Below are 21,685 nucleotides of genomic sequence, written 5' to 3'. Positions count from 1 at the left end.
TGTAGTATTTTGTTATTATAAATATGAATGCTGAGTCATTCCCAAGAAGTAAATAGTAAATTTAAGCACTTTATGAGCCGTATGATGGATGTCTCTGCTTCTGTTCTGTACTGTACTTGAAATGAAATTTTATCTACAGTTGAGCCCCATGTCTGATCTAAAATCAACAGAGAAGGTTTGAAATACTCAAATGTGTGCCTCTTATGAAATCTAGTGGTTTAAGAAAAAAGCATGTATGTACTGTATACTTCAAAATAACTAAATAACAGTATTCTTAATGGGAAAAAAATCCCATTTTTTCCTGGAACTGTGAATGGAAAACTCAACTGCATACCATTCCAATTCAAGGATCTGTAATCTTAGACCATTGAAGAGTTCCTCTTTCCAAGGAATGTTTCTCTGTGTGGTTTCTAAACCTCCTGACTTTTTGCAAAAATTTAGCGTACCCTAGGAAGCTTAAGAGAAACAGCAATATAAGAATATCACGGGTCTTCTTGAGTTTTCATGTCTGACGCATAGTTCTTCCATTTTTATCTGTCATATTTAGTCACACTCTTTACTTCATTTGCTTTTACTGAATCTTCAGAACAAAACAGCAAGCTCTCAGGTAGTCATAAGGATTTCTTTTTCACAACAAATGTGAAGACAAAATTTGCTAGGCCTCCGCCACATGTACTACAGAAACGTGTGGACAGCCAAGTTGTTAGGAATCTGGTGTTCTGCTTTACTCTTAAAAGTCAATAGTTATAATTTCAGAGCACTAGAGTTAAGATTTTTCTTTTTATAATAATAATAATAATAGCAATAATTAACATTATAGAGTGTTACTTTGTAGTAATTAATATGCAAACAACATTATGCAGATTTTCTCCATCCTGACAATAGCCATTAATTTTATTTGAATTTCAAAGAAATTAAACAACTTCCTCAATTCAATCAACTAAAAAAAATAAAAGTCAAGAGTTATCATTTTAATCAAACCTGTAGCATTCTATATGGCGTTTGTTTACCTTACTCAGATTGTTTCCTAATTGCCTGCTTCCTCCTGATGCCCTCTGAACAACATATGTGGATAAATAGCTCACACAGAGTCACAAAGAGGGTAGAGAGGGAAGTTAAGTTTCTTTAGCTGTTAAGTAGAAATACTAATGCCTTCCTCAGGGAATTTGTGCAGATTGAAAGGTTAAATGTTCTTTTCACCTTTACTGTTCAGTCCAAAAATAAGCACTGTAAATCTGTATGTGAATATAAGATATTAAAGATAATTTAGTACCAGTTTTTTAACTCCTCCCCTAACATAAAAATTATGGAAATACATTTAAAATCCGAGAACTAACACAACTACAGTCACCTATAAAAAATAACCTGTGACAAATTAAAGTCAAGTTAGAACAAGAGTAATTGTACAGTTAAACTGTATTAGCTACTATATATATATATATATATATATACACACACACACACACACACACACACATACACATAATTTCAATTTAAGTTTAGCCAAATGGAGAAATCAGATTTGAGAAAAGCCCCTCTCCAATAGATGAAGATGTTAGAAAGTGATTTCTGTGGCAGTGCTCTGATGACTCATCCCTCAACTACCATGGTTTCTTAATTAATTTGAGATCTTTTAATTAGATTCTTCCTCATCTTCACTTTAGCCCAGCATCTCTGGGTGGAATCAATCCCTCCTCTCCCCCACCCTCATCATCCCCAACCACAGCCCAGGCAGCTGCCAGTTAAATTTTTCTTAATATAAATTTATTTATTTATTCATTCATTCATTCAATTAATCATTCATTCATTTATTCCTGGCTGCGCTGGGTCTTCGCCGCTACACGTGGGCTCCCTCCAGCCACGGCGAGCGGAGGTCACTCCCCACCTAGGTGCGCAGGCCTCTCACCGTGGTGGCCTCTCCTGTTGCGGAGCGCGGGCTCCAGGCGCACGGGCTTCAGAATTTGTGGCACGTGGGCTTCAGCAGTTGTGGCGCACGGGCCCAGCCGCTCCGCGGCATGTGGGATCCTCCCGGACCAGGGCCTGAACCCGTGTCCCCCCCATTGGCAGGCGGACTCCCAACCACTGTGCCACCAGGGAAGTCCCTGCCAGTTTAATTGCCACCAGGAAAAGCACTTCATCACCTAACCGCAAGGAGAGTCAAGTGGCAATAGGACATAAATAAAACTTTTCTTTGCTACTTAGCATTTCAACTTCTTGGTTCTTATCCTCTGCCTCCTAACCCTCTCCTTATCCTTACCCAGATTCGTGCTCCCCTGGTCCCTTGAGTCTCATGTCGTCTCTGAGGTCCTCTCCCTGCCTCCTCTGAAGGCTCTCCCCCTCCAAGATGATCACTACTTTTTTCCAGTTTCCTTTTCCATCAAACTCACATTCTTTCAAACCTGCTGATCTCAGAGAAGTGTAAACAGAAAAACCAACTAATCAAGCCTAAAGTGTGAAAAAACTGCTTTTTCCTGCCTGGTATTTTGCATTTTAAGCATGTTAACCCATACTCATCTACAATTAGTGAAATCCCATGGAATTTAAAGGGGATTTTGGTGACAGGGTGGGGACATCTATGGTAACAGACTTCTTCATTCCTTTAACTTCCAACTCATTTATGAAGCTTCCTCCCCCTTTGGTTAGGGCCAGTCTCTAAAGACTCTACATTTATTTCCCCAGAAAAGTCGCTTCCAGCTGCCATCTCAAGCTTGACGGCAAGAGTGCGGCTTTGTTCATGGAGCATGAAAGCAGCTTGCAGAGTCCTGCTAACTGGTATAAACCCAGGAGGAAATAAAGTTTTTCATTCATGTGTGCACATACACACACACACACACACACATACACGCATATGCACACAAAGCAACACTTCTTCCTCATTCATGGGCAAACACAATTTCAATTGCATTGGACACTTTTTCACCTTTTTGGTCTTAGAACATAGAAAAAAATACAGGCGTGACTGGTGGCTAAATACTGAATTGTCAATTGACAAGTAGAGAAGCTACAAACTTCAACTTCCTTGGCCTTTGATGAACTTATTCTTTGGAGGTCTTAGAGAATCTTGGGAAGAATGAGGGTTTTGTGTAAATTTTATTATTTTTGCTGAATATATGAAGTTGCAGTGATTCTGTCTAGGGCAGTGTTCATAAATTGTTGCAATGTATTATCTTTATTAATTGCTTTGCACAAACTTACATCGAATTTATTGGTAGAAATAAATTGCATTTTTGGTTTATTTGATATTTTTTGTTTGCGCCCCTTGAACTCCAGGAACCAGGAAGGTCAAAGTGTTCGAGGACCATAGAACCACATATTCCCTCAGTCTGAGCACAGACCCATGAAGGGAGCAAGAAACGTACATTGTGTTCTCAAGAACTAAAAGTGAGGCAGGAGTTATTAAACTGTTTATGTGAAAAAAAATTATTTATGAGACAGGGTTTGAAAAAATAGTCTCAACATTCTTCCACATGTATAATCCACCTTTTGCCTCCACCATACTACTAAGATACTTCACAGGCTAATTCACCACCTGACTTCCAATGGTCATGTTTTATGGCCTCATTTTAGTCCTTGTATCCCACGCTTGACACATTCTCATATTGATCCTTAAATGCTGGAGCTCCCAGAGTTTCATCCACAGTCTTCTGGTCTCACTCTTCTTCAGTTCTCAAAGTAGAGGCCCACAAACTGGATACAGTCCACAGATACATTCAATTTGGGCTCAGTGGTATTTTAGGCAAACATAAGAAACAGGATTTGAAACCTGAACTTTTCATTTATTCATTTAGATTTTCCAGGTTCCTTTAAAACATGGAAAGATTTGACAACACTAGACCAACATTTCTGCATAGCTACTTAGTTGGAACTAAATAGAAGTTGCTGGCCATTTGCTCTCTGGTTACTATAGCCCTCACCACTCCCTGCTTACTGAAATCTCTGGTCCACCCCCTAAACTCTCTTCCATGAGTGAGTATTTGCAGCTACTCCTCATGAGCTCCTCCTCAGGAGTCTTATCCTTACTTGTGGTTTGAACTACCTCACTCTATAAAGTTCTAATCCAGAACACATTCTCAGACACCCTACAGTATCTCTGTTCCCCCTAGATGTACTGTAGGTTCCTCACTCTCAACGTGTCCAAAACCAAACAGATTTTTTTTCTCAATTGCCCCCAAATTCGCTTCTCCTGTAGTCTCTATACAGTTAATAGTGTCACAGTCTGTAATGGTCAGTTTTATATGTCAACTTGTCTAGGCCATAGTAGCCAGTTATCAGATAAACACTAATCTAGGTCTTGCTTAGAAGGTACTTTGTAGATGTGGCTAACATCTATAATTAGTTGACTTTAAGTAAAGGAGAATATCTTTATAATCTGAGTGAACCTCATCCAATCAGTTGCAAAGCAACACTGAGTCTTTCCTGAAGAAGAAGAAATTTGGCCTCAAGACAGCAGCATCAGCTTAGCTCCTGCCTGAGAGTTTTCAGCCTGCCAACCTCCCCTACGTACTTCAGACTTGCCATCGCCCATCATGGCTCTGTTTCTCTGAAGAACCGTGGAATTGATGCCCCAGCCATTTAGACATCCATACTAAGAATCTAAAAGCCTTCCTCAACATTTTCTCCTCCATAGAGCTTTCATCCAGTCATACCCCTTTCCAATTATTTTTCAAAATAATTATCAGATCTGATTTCATATTTCTGTAACTTGGATCTTTTCCCTATTACTTGGACATCCAAGTCCAAACGCCTAAGTAGGGTACACACGGCTACTCATTTTCTGGTACCTGCCTACTTCTCCAGACTTATTTCTTACTGTGCTACCCGCTTCCCTGAGGCTGATGAGCTCAGCAGTGAGCCGGCTGTGTCTGGGTTTCAGAAGCTCGGGTCCAGTGTTTGCATTTGGTCCTCCTGTTGTTTGCACAGGGTATCTTCTGCTTTTCAACCTCTGGACTTTGACTTAGTCCCAGCTCCAGTCCCTGGGAAACCCAGTCTTTGACACATTCTGCTCCACTTGGCCAGTATCTGACTGACCAGGCCAACTCCATCTCCTACACGTAGGGATGAGTTAGCAAATCAAACAAGGGGGAGGAATGGCTAGGTTAGAGCCAAGATTGAGGCAAGATAGGAGGCTGTGAGCTGAGTGGAGAAAGTACCAGCAGCAAAGCAAAGAATTTGAGCCCACAGTTGGTGCAATGGGAAAACAAGACTAGGAGAGAAATATGCCAAACTCTTGCCAGGGTGATCTGATTTACTCCTTCAAAGACCATGTTCATATCATGCCCAGATGAAATATCTATATTACACATTATGACCCTTTTCCGACATAGGTGTAGGAAATAGACACTCTTAGGTACTCGAGTGGGAGTATAAATTATTAAGATTTTTAAGAGGGCAACTTGACAAGTCCCTTAAATACTTTAAATGTGCATTCACTAGCAGCAAAATATTTTTTAAGGAAAGAAGGGGTTCAGCTTTATTATTTAATATTGCTCAAGATGTCCTACTTAGGCAATAAGACAAACAGACCCACACTCACCTATCTACTCTATTCCCAATAGTAATAACTAAATTTAATAAGAAATACATAAAACTCATATGAAGAAAACTATAATTTCATTGACGTTTATATGAGGGCTAAAAACAGCTCTCTTTGATGAGGCTATGCTAGTATTCTTATATATAGAAAACCCAAAGAAATAATTGATAGTTTCACATTAGAGTTCAGTAAGGTGGTTAGAAATAAGGTAAATATATAGAACTAGTTATATACATCAGCAATACTACTTAGAAAAAAGAATGAGGAAAAGGAAGCAGTTCAAGTAGGTAAATAACAGGTAGATTAATCAATAAATAATTTGGGAAAATTTGCTAGCCAAGAAAAATTATATTCTTTCTTCATATAACACACACACAATCCAGATAGTTTAAATATGCAAATAAAGAATATAATAATATAATAAAATATGGGAGCACCAAAACAAAATATAGCACTAAAACAAAAATCTTTCTCGGTGTAGAAAAGCCTATTGTGACACTCAGGAAAAAATCCAAAAAGTGAAAAGGAAAATATTGACATTTGATTACATAAATTTAGAAACTTAAATACCATAGAAAACTTGGCCAGTATATAACAGACTAAGAGGAAGTACTTGTGATGCATTTGAAAGGTTGAATATTTTTGTTATAAAGCGTGTCTACACATGGGAAAAGAATCTAAAAAAAAAAAAAAAAGAGTGGCTATATGTATAACTGATTTACTTTGCTGTACACCTGAAACTAACACAACATCGTAAATCAACTATACTCCAATTAAAAAACAAAAAGAGTGCCTACATATCAGTAAGTCAAACACTCATTAGGAAATAAGCAAAGAAAAGGAAAAGGCAATTCACAGAAGAGACTTATAAATGAAGAACAAACACAGGAGAAGTTGACCAACATCATTAAATAAAATACATACAAATTCAAAGAAAGCAAAATATAATCTAATACCTATTAGGGTGACAAAGATTAAAAAGATTTCTAATCAATGTGGAAGACAAGAAACACCTCAAGAGAAGAATGAGCAAAGAAAAGAAAAACAATTTTTGTACATCAGATTAACAGAGATGAAAAAGATAGACATAATGAAGCAGATAGAGGGATTAATCTGTGTTTGTTCTTCCTGTAAGCATGTTCTACCCCCATTCCAGCCTTTCTATTTTCTTATCTCATGGAATTTTCCAGATTTGCCAGACAAAATCTCCCTGGCTCTGCCTGTCATTTGTACACAACTGAACTTATTGACCAAATTGTCTGGTTTCATAGAGAGGTTGGGAGAAAGTGGAAAGAGAGATGGAGAGAGAGATGGAAGAAAACAGAGGGTGATTTACAGGGAAAGAGAAAGTTGGGGTTCAAAGGGTCATGAGGGCAGCAGGACTTGAGCCCCTGTCCCTGCCAGGGGCAGGGGAAGCACACTTCGGAGTCTGGAAACCAGCTCTAGGTGTACAGCTTTTTAAAGTTCCCCAAGTATGGCGTGGAAACGGCAGAGTCATCAGATGCCTAGGGACAGTGAGGCCCTGGAGAATAAGCATGGCTGTTGCAGCCCTGTGGACAGAAGGCTCTGGGGATCTCTCTGCTGCACTGGAATAGTTTTAAGAATCCCCAGATTTTGCAAGACCTTGTGGCTTGGCATGGGGGACAGGTTTGGAGGAGATCCCCAATTACGTCTGTAATTTAATCCCTTTTCCCACGTCAACAGGATAGATCACAGAGTCTAATTTAAGTTTTGTTTTGTTTTGTTTTTTTTAAGTAAATAAGGGAATATGACATTTCTTGTGCACCAAGGCTCAGTGGCTTACTTGCAACATCGTTAACCAGCATGTGGAAGAACAGGCACCGCCAGAAAATAAGCGGAACTATTCAGGAGGACTGTTTGTTAATACGTGTTAAAATGTAAAATGAGGGCTCCCCTGGTGGCGCAGTGGTTGAGAGTCCGCCTGCCGATGCAGGGGACACGGGTTCGTGCCCCGGTCCAGAAGGATCCCACATGCTGTGGAGTGGCTGGGCCCATGAGCCATGGCCGCTGAGCCTGCACGTCCGGAGCCTGTGCTCTGCAACGGGAGAGGCCACAACAGTGAGAGGCCCGCGTACCGCAAAAAAAAAAGTAAAATGAGCATTATTTTCACTAGCAATCTTAATCCCAGGACTTTACACTATAAAGAACTGTATTTATTGAGCAAAGCGAATAGATATTCTGCAAAATTGCTTATAATGGCGAAAAGATTTTGGAAAATACTACTTGCCTATCAGTAGGAAACAGCTTAAATACATTATGAAATAAACCAGGGTACATACATACAATGGACTATTCTGAAGCATTAAAAGTGATTATGTGCTCAAAACATTAGTCATTAAGGAAATACAAATCAAAACCACAATGAGATGCCACTTCATATCCACTAGGCTAAGTATAATTTAAAAAAAGAAAGAAAATGACAAGTGTTAGTGAGGGTGTGGAGAAATTGGAATCCTCATACATTGCTAGTGGGAAGGTAAAATGGTGCAGCCACTGTGGAAAACAGTTTGGCAGTGCCTCAAAAACTTAAACATAGAATAATCATACCACCCAGCAATTCCACTCTTGGTTATACATCCAAATGAATTGAAAACATATGTCTATACAACAACTTGTACATGTATGTTTATAGCAGCATTATTCATAATAACCAAAAAGTGGAAACAATTGGAATACAGATGAATGGGTAAACAAAAGTGGTGTATCCATGCAATGAAACATTATGTAATGATAAAAGGGAATGAAGTACTGATATAACCATAAAAAGGAACAAAGTACTGTGATGGTTAATAGTTTGTGTCAGCTTGACTGGGCTAAGGGATGCCCAGACAGTTGGTAAAACATTATTTCTAGATATGTCTGTGGGAGTGTTTCTGGAAGAGAATCAATAGACTGAGAAAGAAGATCTGCCCTCCCCAGTGTGGATGGGCGTCATCCAATCCAATAGAGTCCAATCCACTGAGGGCTCAAATAGAACAAAAAGGCAGAGGAAGGGTAAGAGTTACATTGTGTGGTTCTTGTAAAGACTGAGAAAATGTGCATTAAAAGATCCACACTGAAAAAAAGAGTGAGAGAGAAGGAGAGAGAGATGAGACATTCACCTCTCCTGCCCTACGACATTGGAGCTCTTGGTTCTCCAGCCTTCAGACTCTGGGACTTACATCAACAGACCCAAGTTCTCAGGCTTTTGGCCTCAGACTGGGAGTTACATCATTGACTCCCCTAGTTCTCAGGCCTATGGACTCTGACTGAATTATACCACCAGCTTTCCTGGTTCTGGGTTTCCAAACTGTGGGACTTCTTGGCCTCCATAATTGCATGAGCCAATTCCTATAATGTCTCCTTCTATCTGTGTCCCCATATATCCTATTAGTTCTGTTTCTCTGAGGAACCCTGACTAATACAGGTACTGCTATTGATACCTTTCTCCACATGAGTTACGTTCACAGGTTCCTGGTGGACATACCTCTGTGGAGGCACCAATCAACACACTGCAGACGTGTAGCAAACTATCTCGAAAGAAATCCTTGAAGGGTGTGATTTCAAGCATTATTAGTTTTTCATATACTTAACTGTATTTTTAAAATAAGGAACATGCACTATTTTCCCAAAACCAGTAGAAAAAAAAAGAATTGTTAACAACTAGAGTTTGCTGGGGTGTAGAGAATTGAGATTTTCATGTACCATTGGTATAATTGTAAATTGGTAGAGCCTTTTAGAGGGCAATTTGACAATTCAATTTCTAGGAATTTATCCTGTGGGAGTAGTTATACCCTTGTGCAAAGTTATATATGCTCAATGATGTCCATTAGAGCATTGTTTGTGATGGCAGAAAAGTTTTAAAAATTACTTTTTGTGGTCTATTTCCCCTAGGCAAAGTTTCCTTATAGACCTAGAGCAAGAGAGAGTAAATAATTCTATATTATGCAGCCATTAAAAATAAAGGAGAGGAGTTGTTTTCTGTATGTATAATGACAAGGATTAATAGCCACAATATATTGTTAAATAAAAATAGCAAGTTAAAAGCACTGTGTATAGTGTGATCTCATTTAAAATTACTGTTTTTATACACTCCAGAGAAAAATTCCAAAGGATGTATACCAATTGGATAGCAACAATTATCTTTGAGGGATGGCATTACAGAATTTTTACTTCCCATTTTATACATTTCTACATTGTAGGAATATTTTACAATTAGCATCTATTATTTCCATTATAAGAAGGAAAACAATGTAGGTTTGTTGTTGTTTTTTTTTTAAGAAAGAAAGAAAAATCCCACAGAGAGCAGCCTTGTTCCAGGGCTGGGTCTTGGGCCAAGATTTAGACTCTGCTGCACAGCAGTGGACAGGACCTTACTCAGCTGGAGCTTGTGAATAGCTTGATTGACATTCTCTGCCTGGGCTGGGCTTTCATGCATCTGGCATGGCTCAGCTGGGAACCCCCTTGAAATTTCCATGAAAGGGCCTCTCCTGCTGTGTGTGTGATATTGACCATTTCTTAGTTTTCTGCACAGAGAGCCAAGGATGCCACCAGCAATGGAATCAAGCTCTAATCAGCTCATTAATTCTTAGCTGTGTGACCTTAAGTAAGTTATTTAACCTCTCTAGGCTGCCTACCTCAAAGGTCGATTTTGAAAATGAAGTTAAAAAACATGTAAGATATCTTCATAGATACTTCAACATAGTGGGTGTGTAATAAATGTCAATTCACACCCCCACCAACTCTGCCACTCAATGGGAGCCCTACCACCCTCTTGGTGGCATCTTATAAATGGGAGAAGGAACAATTTGGGGTTGTCACCACAGTGAAGAGGCTATTGACTTTGACTAGATCTATAGGCAGGGTCCAGGAATGCTAGATGTCCTGGAATACAAGAGACAGTCCAGACAATAAAAAATTATCTAGAATCCTACAAAACATGTCATTGTTCCACAAGGTACTCATATAAGTTAAAAACCTATTTATATTACCTGAGTCTAGAAGCTAATTCTATTTTATACAACAACGCTACATTTCCCAGGGGGAAGATCGTATTTTGTTTTGTTTGGACTTTACCACTGTTTTTGATCACATTCTGACAGTAGCACCACTTATGTATGCTATTTGAGTCTCCAAATAAAACACACCTCTAACCATCTGCCTTTATAGTTGTCACAAGTAGGGTTGGTACGTAGGTACAACCATCTCACTACAGTGTTATGTCTTCTAGAATGCTCATTCCTACGCATTTACTTAATGAAATCCATGCTAATCTATTATGAATTATTTTTCTCCTATTTCTCTTTTATATAAGTTTGTATATTCTTTATAATTTTTTTGGAAACTTTGTGTATATAGGTTACATCATTCTTGGCTTTTACTTTGGAATCATAAAGGTAGCATTACAAAACAGTTATTACAGAAAGAAGACATGACAGAGTCTAGAAGATCATAAACTTTTTCAATTGCAGCCAAAAACCTGGAAGAGAATCTCTCCTGTGAAGTAGGGTGGGTTCAACAATTGCATGCTTTCAATTGTAGAACAGTGACATTGACAAAAACTCAAGTATCTCACTGTCTGCATTTCCACAGGGCTTAGAAGCATTCAAGATAACAGCCAACCTTGATCCTCTGGAGCCAGAACCAGGGAGGTAACAGGCCCCAGAATAACACTTACGAGAAAAGGTTCTGTCCAGTTCGAGAAATCAAATAATCTTGCTGTCATTTGTCAAACTGGAAGGCAAGAGATATATCATAATCCTGTAGAGGAAGTGAAAGGCAAGAAGCGGAGATGCAAGTACACTAAGAAGGGGCAAGGTGGAGACAGGTGTTGGCAGGTAGTGGACAAAGTAATAAGTTGGATGGGAGTAGGGTGAGGAGTGTGGAACTCTTTTTTGGCCATAGCATCTCTTTAATATGTGGCCTGTGCTCCAGCTGGGCTCCTAGATTTGCATGATTCCACTGAACAGTGAATCTGTGTTACATGGTTTCTTAAAGGTGTCATCCAGCCTCTGAAAGACAAGGAATTAACACATCGGACTTCCTCAGTGGGCCAGATGATGGAGGAAAAGCATCAAAAATGGCCAATAAATAAATTACTATTTATATTTTGGAATAGTCTGTGTTACTTTTATTTTAGTTTATATCTGCTGGTGATGGAAGTCTTCCTTCACAGAGTCACTGAGAGCATCAGCATAGGAAGAACCATGGTAAGCATGGTCTAGGCCTAATAAGGATAGAGTGTACGTTTTGTTTGGAACATGCTGGTTGAAAAGGCCAGTTAGCCCTGCCCCACTGCAGAAACTGTGGGGATCAGGCCAAACCAATTGAAATGTCAGCACAAGTATCAATATTTGCCTCTATTAGTAATGTGAGTACTAAGTTACCAGTCCTCATAATAAATACAGCACAGAGCATGGAGACCATGAGATGGTACTTGTGAAAGCAGTTGTTTTCTTGGAAGACTTGACTTTGGTGCTGTTAAAAGACAAAGCTAGAAAGTTCAGTTATTATTTGGCCAAAAAGATCTATTCATCTTGCTTATATGAAGTAATAGTTAACAGCCCTAAGAGTTTTAAATAGCCCCGAACAGTTCTCTGTCTCAGAAACGTTAGTCAGCTCATATATAGGCAGGTGTGATGGTGTCTCATTATTAATTAATTAGTACACAGAACCACAGACAAATCATTTGTTTTCTCCACTTTCTCCACGATGGTTTCTGCACACCAGCTCCTCCACCTTTTACCACTGGTTAACACTGGCCCGGGACAATCCAAAGTAATACATTCATTGCAGGATTCTTTTCTACATACCTAGATGCCTATGTGGAAAACTTACAAAGAAATACTTATAGAGAATAATAAGGAATAAGCCGATTTCAGGACTCGAGTGGGTGAGATGCCTTGAAACTTGGTTTCAGTACTAATTTTAAGAAACAGACAATTGAGAAGCATGGCAAGTTTCTGAACTAAGTAGGGACAATTAAAATGGTGTTTTAACATTTATAGTTATTGTTTAAGGTAAACGAGGGAGGGGAAAGATTGGAAGGATTTATGGGAGCTTGCAAGAGGAAGATGTCTGTCTTAATCCATTCAGGCTGCTATACCAAACCACCACAGAGGCAGTAGCTTATAAGCAGCAGAAATTTACTCACAGTTCTTGAGGCTGGAGGTCCAAGACCAGCATGATAGGGTGAGGTCCTCTTCCAGGTCCCAGTCTTCTTTCATCTTCCCATAGTGGAGGGGCTAGGGAGCTCTGTGGGATCTCTTCTGTAAGAGCAGTATCCCAATCATGAGGGCTTCACTCTCACTACCTAGTCACCTCCCAAGGTCCCCATCTACTGATACCATCACCTTTAGGGATTAGGATTTCAACGTAAGAATTTTGGGAGTACTCAGACACTCAAAGCTTGGCATTCTGAGTGTGTTTTCTGTCATGCACTGTATAGCTGTATCATGTTAGGTGGAATTATGATCCTGTTACTGTCCTTACTTGAAAATTAAGTTGAAGGAGATGCATATGGGTACCAAGCTGATAAGAGGTAGACTCGTGATGGCCAGTTTTATGCATCAACTTGACTGGGTGAAGGGGTGCCCAAATTGCTGATAAAATATCATTTCCGGTGGGTCTATGAGGTGTTTCTGGTAGAGACTAGCATTTGGTTTGGTAGATTGAGTAAAGAGATCCATTCTCACCAGTGTGGAGGGCATCCTTCAATGCATTACGGGTGCAAATGGGACAAAAAGGCAAAGGAAGGGTGAATTCTTTCTCTCCTCTTGAGCAGGGACACCCATCTTTTCCTGCCCTTGGATATTGGAGCTCCTGGCTCTGGGGCCTTCACACTCCAGGACTCACAGCAACAGCCTCCCTGGTTCTCAGGCTTTCAGACTCAGACTGAATTCCACCCCCAGCCTTCCTGGTACGTCTGCCTGCAGACGGCAGATGATGACTTGTCAGCCTCCAGAGTCACATGAGCCAATTCCTATAATAAATCTCCTCTTCGATCTCTCTCTCTATCTATCTATTCGCCCAGCTGACATCTACCTCTCAATCATCTATCTGTCTATCTATCATCTATCTATCTATCCTGTTGGTTCTGTTTCTCTGGAGATCCCTAACAATCATAGCAAATAAAATGGAAAACTGGTGGAGTTTCAGATTTTTTTAGTGCCTGGCAAAAGGGAAAAGAAAAAGTGGCTATAAAAGATGTTTTAGATAAGGTGGGTACTATAATTTGAAGCTATGCCACGTGTGAGAATGAGGAACTGGATGAGAGATGTGAGGAAATAGGTGCTACCACAGAAGAAAAGATTAAACAGCAAGGCCAGTAATTAGCATTAAAGCCAGTAATTAGCATTAAGGTCAGTACAGGGCAACTAAATTTAGAGATGCAAGGCCACTAGATTTAACCCAGAAGAAATCACTGTTAATCTCAGGTAGATACCCAATTAAAGGATAGTGCAAAAGGAGGGGGAAAATGCTAATAGAAAACAAAGGAATAATGAAATTACAAAGAGAGATAGGGGGTGGGAGAAAGAAAGCAACAACATATGTCTGGACCTCAGAAATATGGAGGTTGAAAGATAAATTTGAAAAGCGTGAGTGAAAGTCAACGTTCTGGTAGTTTTAGAATTCCTGCTACTTTTTATTGCTCTATGAAGTATGAATTTTGGAGCCTTAAAATTGTTTTGAACATAGCATAATAGATGGGGGAGAGCACGGTTTCAGCGCACAGCGCCTCTGTCTTGTCATCCATCCATGAGAAGGACAAAGGCAGTGCTGGGAACACAGGGGAGCGGGAGACACCGGTAGATGAAGACGGATACAGGAATGGGAATAACGATTAAAGAAACAGAGGAAATAAGTGTGGGGAGGGAATAAACATCTATTTCCTGATATGAACCAGATGCTCTACATACATTATCTCATTCAACCTTCACCACAGCCCCGAGGAGTACGCGTCACCACGACCCTTTTAGGATCGAAGAAGCAGGAGGTTAAGTAACTGGTCCAAGAACATACAGCTACATCGAAGCTGAGACTGTGTTCAGAGTCTCCTATCACAACACTCGTCTCCTCGATACGACAAAAAAAAAAAAAAAAAAAGGCATTTGTAGAGTCGAAGAAACAAAAGGAGAAAAACTGAAGCTGAAAATTATTAAGTAGAAAAAGTCCTAGAGAGGTGATGTTAAAAACATTCTCACAAGCCATGGTCAAAGTCAAGTTAAGGGTCACAGTCATGGAACAGTTGTGGAAAATGCCCCTGAACTACTAAGGAAATAGTAACTATTTAAGAAAATGTAATTTCACATATGGAGTGGTGGGAAGAGACTTGGATAATCAACCGAGACATAGTATGAAAATTGTAAATAATGACTGTCATGTTTCCTCTGGCAGAAAAATATGGCCAGATTGTGGCAACAGTTCAAGAATTTTATGAAGGAGAGACCCCCCCTGGAGAAGAGTCATCTTTCCTCTCCCTTTCCCCAGTCCCTTCTATGAGCCAGACCTTCTGAGAAACTCTTGATTTGGGGAAATAAAACCGGCAGGAAATTCAGCGTTTGCTCCTGGCAGCACTGCCTTTCTTTTCAGGCCGCCCCCCTACATTTCCCATTTGATCCATCTATTATAATATGTATCCACATCTCATAGCCTCCATAACTAAAAGAACTACTAGCTATTAGCAAAAAAGTATCTCCTTCACAAGCGATTTTCTTAAACGTCATTACTTCAAGTCCACGTAGAATAAATAAATCAGTAAAATGTAAAATGTCTCTTTCCTGGACAAAACATTTCTGAAAATTGTTTATTTCATGAGAAATGCATGACAGATGGTGTGAGGAGTGGTGAGGCATTCAAAACAGTACAAAGTTTCCTACTGTTCTGTCAGATGTTTCCACTCTCTGTTCCATCCATTAAACGCTGACTGACTTTTCCTCCACAAACTTCAGTTTGACTTTTTAAAAACAAATAATGCTTCTGGTATTCATTTAAGATTTTATTACACTGTTACTGGAAACCTCCATCTGAAATGGAACCTTCACGTGACACAGAACAAGTGGTTGGAAGCATCCATTCTCACATAAATGTCACAACACAGAGAAGATGATGCTCATTGCTCAAGGAGCGTTGATTAAATTATCTATGATCGCCAAAATTATTAGATTCAATGTGTAGCGTGATACATAAGTAGTTGTTAAATTTGTTTAGTTAAAGAAAATTACTGTTAAATTTTAAACGTCCCATCTGTCAGTAACTGATTTGTTAAAACAATACCATAGAAAATTATGTTACCTCAAGGATAGTTCTATTTGGCTACATTTGGGTAAACGATGACTGGTATTCTCCTTGAGGTCCACCCTGCTTTATGGCTGTGAATTGATAAATACATGAAATTGAAGTATTTGCACGCCCACTGGCACACATGTGCATACAAACACAACTTCCAACAAGATATTGTTTAAATATGGCCCTACATGACCCAGATGTTCCAGGCCTACTACAGGCTTCTCCCTCATTCAGTTTGTTTCATTCATTCTCTCTTCATGAATCTTTCGAAGAACAATTTTGGATTGAAAGGAACAATGAGCTTCTAGAAGAAAACTTGTAGAGATGTGGATGATGATGTTTTCAGTGGGCCTTCCAGATGACAAGTGTGTCACATTTTTGGTCTTCCTGCTGAGTCAGATCCTTTATTGAATCAAGTGACTTGGTGTATGCTGATCTATGGTAGAAACCTAGATTTTTATCACATTTATATAAAAAAGACCATAATCTCTAAAAAGAAACAAGAAAAAAGGAAAGATACTTGGATGAAAGACCCCAATTAAAGGCCAAAAACTTTTCAGCAAAACCATATCTGCTGAAAATTAGAAGAACGTTTTCCGTCATTCTGGAAATAAATTGACTCTACTTGGCAACCTTCACGAAATGGAAAGTACTGCAGTGTCTCCTGCCAGTTTTCTTGTGTGCAACTGACCAGTGCTAAATAAGAAACAAGCCCCAAACTCCTTTGCTTTAATTTTTTGTCTGACCAGCAAACCAGCTTAACAAATTATATCATTTTTATAAAAGATTTGTGAAGTAGATTGCCATCTGTAATTGTTTGTTTTTGAAACACAGCACTCAGTAGCATAATTGGCTAAAATTTCGTTGTTAATAGAATCCTAATGGTAATTACCAACTGAAGAGAAAAAGAAGATATTGAAATCTGAGTAATTTGAAGCCACATTTTTAAAGTGGCAGCAAAATAAGTCTGCTATGCTGTCTTGCCTTCTAGGTTTCTTGTCTCCAGAATTCAAATTTGTGACAAGCACAGGTTGGTACTTCAGCCTTTTACAGTTGAGTTTCACTGGAGGATTAATGGAGAGAGAGATTGGGAGAGAGGGACAGAGAGAGAAAGAGGGGCTAGCAATGCAAGCATGCTACACATGGTTCAGAACAGATGTCTAAGTCACCTTGTCCTGACTTCCATGGTACATTCCAACCATCTTAGTACAAGAGAGAAAATGTGATTCCTTCTTCTGAGGCTAACTACCTACTTTAGTGCATCCATTAAGACGTATGTATAGAGCATTTATTTGCCAGTAATTACAAAGTGAATGTTAGCCCCAAACAGCAATTTCATTACCAATGGTGAATATCACCACTAAAGAATGGAATTTTTAGGTTCTGATCCTTTGTTATGATATGAGGATTAAAATAAGATTCTGCTGAGATTAAGTCTCTGTTGGAGGAAGGGAGATAAAACTATCATCAATTCTCTCATGATATTTTTTTGGTCAGACATCCTACTTAGCATTAGGATCTAGCTCAGCGCCTCCATTGCCCATTTCAACCAGATGTTCATCTTAAGTTGCAAAATGTCAGTAAACTAACATACAATCCTTATTTATTTTGCATTAGATCGTGGCTCCCATTGCCCTTAGAATAAAACACAAATGCTTTTTCAGGACGTACAAAGCCTCCCACAATCTGGACCCTGCCTATCTCACTGATTTCATAGCTACTACGCTGCTCCACTATTCTCTAGCCACACTACTCTTATTTATTTTCCTTTAACATTCAAAGTCACTTTTAAACTTAATTTAATTTTTAAATTTTTGCACTTCCTGTTCCCTCTATCTGAAATGCTCTCACTCCAATCTCTTTTTTTCTTAACATCTTTATTGGAGTATAATTGCTTTACAATGGTGTGTTAGTTTCTGCTTTATAACAAAGTGAATCAGTTATATATATACATATGTCCCCATATCTCTTCCTTCTTGTGTCTCCCTCTCTCCCACCCTCCCTATCCCACCCCTCTAGGTGGTCACAAAGCACTGAGCTGAGCTCCCTGTGCTATGCGGCTGGTTCCCACTAGCTACCTGTTTTACGTTTGGTAGTGTATATATGTCCATGCCACTCTCTCACTTTGTCCCAGCTTACCCTTCCCCGCTCCCCATATCCTCAAGTCCATTCTCTAGTAGGTCTGTGTCTTTATTCCCGTCTTGCCCCTAGGTTCTTCATGACCATTTTTTTTTCCTTTTTTTTTTTTTTTAGATTCCATATATATGTGTTAGCATACGGTATTATTTTTCTCTTTCTGACTTACTTCACTCTGCATGACAGACTCTAGGTCCATCCACCTCACTACAAATAACTCAATTTTGTTTCTTTTTATGGCTGAGTAATATTCCATTGTATATCCATTCATCTGTTGATGGACACTTAGGTTGCTTCCATGTCCTGGCTATTGTAAATAGAGCCACAATGAACATTTTGGTACCTGAGTGTTTTTTTGTTTGTTTTTGTGGTACGCGGGCCTCTCACTGCTGTGGCCTCTCCCGTTGCGGAGCACAGGCTCCGGACGCGCAGGCTCAGCGGCCATGGCTCACGGGCCCAGCCGCTCCGCGGCATGTGGGATCCTCCTGGACCGGGACACAAACCCGTGTCCCCTGCATCGGCAGGCGGACTCTCAACCACTGCGCCACCAGGGAAGCCCTACCTGACTGTTTTTGAATTATGGTTTTCTCAGTAGTGGGATTGCTGGGTCGTATGGTAGTTCTATTTTTAGTTTTTTAAGGAACCTCCATACTGTTCTACATAGTGGCTGTATCAATTTACATTCCCACCAACAGTGCAAGAGGGTTCCCTTTTCTCCACACCCTCTCCAGCATTTATTGTTTACAGATTTTTTGATGATGGCCATTCTGACCGGTGTGAGGTGATACCTCAGTGTAGTTTTGATTTGCATTTCTCTAATGATTAGTGATGTTGAGCTTCCTTTCATGTGTTTGTTGGAGATCTGTATATCTTCTTTCTCACTCCAATCTTCATGGCTGAGCTCAAATGCTGCTTCCTTACACTGACCTATCTTCACCTTCTTAGTTACTGTTACTTCACCTTGCTTTATTTTCTTCGTAACAATTATTTTCATTTGAAAAATTTGTGTTCATTTGTTTGCTGGTTTATGGTCTATCTTTTCTGTTGCTAAAATGTAAAGGACGTGAAAGCACAAACCTCACTTCTCTTTTCCATTGCTGTGTTTCCTGTGCCTATGACAATGCCTGCCACCTATTTGGTGAATACATGATTGAATAAAAGAATATGAAGAAAAGATCCTTGATTGAGGTCTCTGTTCACAAGGTCTTCTGGTTATTGGTGCCTCTTCTCCATTTTTCATGACCTGTCAGTCTAAGTTGCTCAGATCCTATTTCCCCAAATTTGAAGGCTCTGATCTGGCTCCACCTCCTGGTGTTTACGTCCTCCTACCTTTGTGCATCCACTTGGCATATGTCCTATGGCTGACTCTAGTACTCCCCACACCTGGTGCCCCTAGCTGGACCCAGATGTAACAACTTAATTTCTTGCCACGGCTTCTGATGCCCAAGGCAGCTGTGGGATAATGGGAACAAAGCCTGGATCTGAGTCCAATTCTCCTGCCACTCTGTGACCTCTGGGAAAATCATGCAAAGCATTAAACCTGATGTGTTTTCTGAGAGGCTAGGTGTGGGCTGTAAGAGAAAGGAAAAGAAGAGACTCTCACGTATTTGACTTGAGTAAACAGAGCTGTGTTTACTGAGATGGAGATGAACGTTAGAGCAGCAGGCGTGAGATGGCGGAGAAGGTGGGCAGCTCCATGCTGGATGTGTTAATTTCGACGGTCTAATTAGACATGCAAAGTTAGAGGTCAGGAAAGCACTTTACAATAGATGTCTAGATATTAGGAGAGCAGTCTGGGCTAGAGGTACAATTTTAGAAGAATTAGCCTATTGGCAGTGTTTAATGTTTCAAGATTGGATGAGATCACCTACCTGTCACCTACAGCATAGAAAGAAAAGAGAAGTGGCCCAAAGTCTGAGGTCTGGGCATGCAACATTTAGAAGTGGATGAGTGGAGGAGCAACTGGCAAATGAAGGGCAAACAAGGGTGAAGAGAATCCAGGAGAATGTGAAGAAATGATGTAACCTCAATCACATATTTTATATATAACTTAACAGATATTTACTAGGCATATAATCAGTGCAAGTCACTTCAGGGTAACAAAATGAATCAGACTTGCCGTGAATCCTGCCTTCAAGGTGATTTCACTCTAGTAGAAGGATAAATGTCTACAAATCATTCAAATGCAAGGTAAAGAGTGATAAATGAGTCACAGATAATAAGATTTTAAAAGTGTGGTAACTAAGTGCAGTGTGGTATCCTGGATTGAATCCTGGAACAGAAAAGCACATCAGTGGAAAAGCCAGTGAAATCTGAATTAACTCTGTGATTTAGTTAATAGTATTGTACTTTTGTTAATTTCCTAGTTTGGACAAATATGCTATTGTTATTTAAGAGTTAACTTTTAGGGAAGCTGAGTCAGTGGCATACAGAGCTTCTCTGTAATGTCTTTGCAACCTTTCTGAAAGTCTAAAATCATTTTAAAAAATTTAAACAGTCTGGAGATTGAGATGAGACAGACCTGGGGAGCGGAAGGTACAAAGGGAAAAACGTCATGGTTTAAAGGGGGTGGGTAGGATTAATACACAAAACGAAAGAGGGGGTGCATTCTAAGCAGAGGCAAAAACATTTTCAAAAGCAAGGAGGTACAGTTCTGACTAACCATAAGATGTCAAACAGCATGAGCTCCTCGGCTAAGTGGTTCTAAGTGTGGTTTAGAACCACTTCCTTGCTAGACTCAGAAATGGGGGACCAATCACTAGACCTCGGATTTTGCATCATATCCCCAAACTTCTTATCTGTTAGACACTCAACCCAGTTCCCCAAGAGACTATCTGTCCCCATCTAGTGAATCTCATTTTCTTATTTGGCCCGTGATGGCAGATATATAACATATTTTTACAGCTACTTTGATCAAGCTGTTTTGACATGGGACTTTTTGACATCACTTTACCCATGTTACAACTTCAATTCAAATGCTACTTAAAAATGAAGGAGTCTTCCTTTCTTTCTCGTGGACTCTTGAGCATTTTTCTGAAGGAATCACTTAGTAATTATCACTTTTTGCCTTAAAACAAACCAGTGCCTGAGAAAAAAGACACTGTACTGCAATGGGGAAGTACTCAGGGTCTGTAGTTGCTGTTCTATTTCCTGCCGGTTATGTAAGGTGTAACCATAATCATCGTCTTCAACTTTTCTGAATGGTTTCCTCACTGTTGTGATGCTAGTAACCTAAGCATTGGGTTGCTGTAAGCATGTCATGAAGTAAAGTCATATAGTCCAGGGCCTGGTATAAAAGAAGTGCTTGATAAATGTTTGATATCATTCTCAAGAAGTTTTTCTCTAAGAGGAGAGATTTTGTCTTATTCATCCTGAAACCCCTAGAACACAGTGCCTATCAAGCTGAATCCTCAAAGGAAAAGACAAACAGCCTGTCGAGATACCGTTCAATCCCTCTTGAGAACTGTACTGCATTGCTAGTCTGTAGTGTATAGAAAGTGTAGTGCTTTGTGCTGTAGATATCTTAGCATTAAAGGGCTCTCATTGTATAAATTTTACATAAAGAAATTAAAGATCAAAGGGGTTAAGTGACTTGCTTAAGAATATACAAGATGGCCAGTAGCCATGTTACTCCTATGAGATAGCTCCTATTTCACAAAAGCTTAGTCAACATATATTATTTAAATATCTACTCTGTGTCAATCACTATCATGAGTACTTTCAAATAAG

The sequence above is a fragment of the Aethalodelphis obliquidens genome, unplaced genomic scaffold (assembly GCF_003676395.1).
Source record: "Aethalodelphis obliquidens isolate GAN/ISIS:26980383/991018 unplaced genomic scaffold, ASM367639v1 scaffold3, whole genome shotgun sequence".
Taxonomy (NCBI): Eukaryota; Metazoa; Chordata; class Mammalia; order Artiodactyla; family Delphinidae; genus Aethalodelphis; species Aethalodelphis obliquidens.
This window is presented reverse-complemented; position numbering follows the sequence as displayed.